This window comes from Helianthus annuus, chromosome 17 (assembly GCF_002127325.2).
Source record: "Helianthus annuus cultivar XRQ/B chromosome 17, HanXRQr2.0-SUNRISE, whole genome shotgun sequence".
NCBI classification, from domain to species: Eukaryota; Viridiplantae; Streptophyta; class Magnoliopsida; order Asterales; family Asteraceae; genus Helianthus; species Helianthus annuus.
Genome location: NC_035449.2, coordinates 146,852,148 through 146,855,695, shown reverse-complemented (window position 1 = coordinate 146,855,695; position 3,548 = coordinate 146,852,148).

The window sequence follows — 3,548 nt, the reverse complement described above, 5'->3', positions numbered from 1 at the left end:
AATCTTTTGAGGTTAAAATGCTGATTTGAGCTGAATTTATTAAAATTCTGCACTTAAAGTGCGTTTCGGGTGCTTTTTAGTGCTTATTTTAGCTTCCGGAATGTTTATATGTTAACCCTTGTATGTACTCTTGGGTCTTAATGTATTCTTGTCGTTGGACCTATACCTAGGCCCTAATTCTTATGTCTGACTGCTTTCTGCAGTTTTGTTGACACATTGTGTCTTACCGGTGAGTTTACTAGTATTTTTGACGCAACGCTCTCGTTAATGCATAAAGCAATATTTGGTAGTATAAAACGTGCATGAATTCACTTGTATTGTATGAAATCAGATAATGTTGACACTAAAGCATATAATTGCAGTAATTAAATAATAATTAAAGTGTACGGAAATTACCGGTTTCGTGCGAGTTGTCACAGAAAATACACCCGGTTTGGTATATTAGGTACCGGTACCGGTACCCAGTGGCAAAGCTTGAATTTTTTTTACCGGGGGGGGGGGGTCGAAAACGTATATACCAAAAAATTTCTATAGAACCGGTGGGGTCGAAAACATATATAACAAAAAATTTCTATACGAAAACTACATATATAACACTACTGGCCGAAAAGTTCGGGGAGTCGGGCGCCCCTCCCGGCCCTTTCAAAGCATCGCCCTTGCCGGTACCCAATGCCATTTGCTCATTCGTTAGTGATGTTACTATTAATTTAATTCTATTTTTATTACAATATAGGGTTATTGGATTTTATCACTCCTAACTATTGGGTATTAGCAGCTGCCACTCCCAACTATCACTTTGACTCCCACCACTCCTAACTTAACACTTTGTGTGTTGTGTCACTCTGGTTGAGTGAATTTTGGCTCCCCTTTTGTCTTTTAGGAGCATATTCACCTGCAGTCATTAGTAATTCACAAAGTGTTAGCCTAATATCACTAATAACACAAGTCAAACACTAAAAAATGTTCACCTGTGGAGTGACACAACACACAAAGTGTTAAGTTGGGAGTGGTGGGAGTTAAAGTGATAGTTGAAAGTGGCAGCAGCCAATATCTAATAGTTGTGAGTGATAAAATCCAATAACCCTACAATATATATTTTTTTATTGAATACTGTTCATTCAGTGTACTTTTTAATATTTTTTTATTAAATACTGTTCATTCAGTTCACTTTTTAATATACAGGTAATAACTATAAACGTTATTTAAGTTTTCTATGATTGTTGAAACTATTTTTTTAAGGCAACAACAAATACTTATTATGTTTTTCTTACAACTTTACCATCGTCTCACACCTTTAAGGACTGAAACAAGGAGAACCAAGGTCATTTCCATCGTTTAGCAAATAATAATCATTTTTTTATTTAACTCATTTTATTTTATACTATATTCACTTAATCAATATGACTTCGTGTGTGATTTAAATAACACACAGTGACATGTAAATATGTGTTTGTAATTATATTATAAAATTATATTTAAAATTCCATGATACGACTACCAAACATTCCAAGTATTGGTTCTCCTATGATGGTGGATCTTTTGTCATGTTGGGTGTCTCCAATGTGCTCAAGTCGTGTATATTTCAAATATCCATCTTCTTTTTAATTAGTTAATTAAATTATTTATTTATTCTTCTTTCCAAGGATACATATTCCAATAATGTCTGACTATTTTTAAATTAACGAGTAAATTACAAGTTTTGTCCTTTATGTTTACGTCAAAATTGCAGGCGTTGTCCTTTTGGCCAAAAGTTTACAGGCGGTGTCATTAACCTTTTAAAATCTTGCACGTTTTGTCTTTTATGCCAAACCTGGTTAGAAATCTCAGTTAAAAACTGTCATGTGCAATGCACATGAGGGTAAAATGGTAATTTTCCTCTCAATCCTTTCTATTCCCAATTTATGACCCTCATCCTCTTTCTTCAACATTGATCTGTAAATTCCTCTTTCTTCAACATTGATCTGTAAATTGGGAGAACAATAAGAGCATCAATGTTGGGAGAACAATAAGAGCCTCAACAGCAACATTATCATCAATCATCAACCAACCTCCAAATAATATAAAAACCCCTCGACACATTTGTTACTTTATGCAAGAAAGAACATGAAGCCTCTCGCTTCACGTTTCTTGGTCCCATTTCTTCTCCAACTTTCAGTTTTAATTCTCCATTTTTCCGTCACAGATTCCAGTTACCTAATCTATGGCGAAGCGCTTACCAAATCGATCTTGTTTTTCAAAGACCAGCGTTCCGGTTTAGTCCCCAACGACCAGCGGATGAAATGGCGATGGAATTCGGGCATCGGAGACGGTCCGGCCATCAATGCCGACCTCACCGGCGGTTATTATGACGTCGACGACAATGTTAAGTTGGGTTTTCCGGTGGCGTTTACGACGACGATGTTGGCGTGGAGTGTGATTGAGTTCGGAGAGTTGATGCCGCTGGTGGAGTTGAGGAATAAGCTGGTGGCGATACAGTGGTCACGGATTATTTGCTGAAGACAGTGGCGCAACCAGGTCAAGGGGTTTTTATATTATTTATGGGGTTGGATGATGATTGATGATAATGTTGTTGTTGCTGCACTTATTGTTCTCCCAATTAACTTGGATATGGGGATGTGAATTATTGACCAAACTCAGAATTTATAGATTAATGTTGAAGAAAGAGGGGTGGGGGTTATAAATGGTGGAATAGGAAGGGTTGAGATGGAAATTACCATTTTACCCTTATGTGCATTGCACATGACAGTTTTTAATTGAGATTTCTAACCATGTTTGGCCTAAAGGACAAAACGTTCAAGATTTTAAATGGTTAAGGACACCGCCTGTCAACTTTTGGCCAGAAGGACAGGGCCTGAAATTTGATGTAAACATAAAGGACAAAACTTGTAATTTACTCTAAATTAATTAAGTAATCTTGAAAATATGATAAATGAACATTTGTGGTATATAGTGGAAAAAGTTAATTACTGTTTTCGTTCCTGTGGTTTGCCAAAAATCACTATTTCAGTCCATTAGTTTAAAAATTGCGATTTCAGTCCCTGTGGTTTCACTTTCGTAACCATTTCAGTCCACCATGTAACCATTTCAGTACATGTACTTACAGAATAAATGTATTGAAATGGTTATGAAAGTGAAACCACATGGACTGAAATGGTTACGAAAGTGAAACCACAGGGACTGAAATCACAATTTTTAAACTAATGGACTGAAATAGTGATTTTTGACAAATCACAAGGATGAAAACAATAATTAACTCTAGTCGAAAAAAACATCTTCCGTTTAGACTTGCTAAACAGGTTTAATATAAAATAATTAAATGAAACCACTGTATTTATTTGTTTGTTTAAACATTAATTATTATATATATTAACTATTGTAAATGAATTTAGGGACTTGCATACGCATCTAAAGGTAACCTCGGAATCAGTCAACATTAAGACTATTTAGAGTGGAAGAGGTTTGAAGGGGGCGTGGAACGATACGTGTCTGCCACATCAGCAGAGGGGGCTTTGCCAAGAAACCACGGGGTGGAACTGTAGAAGGGGCTT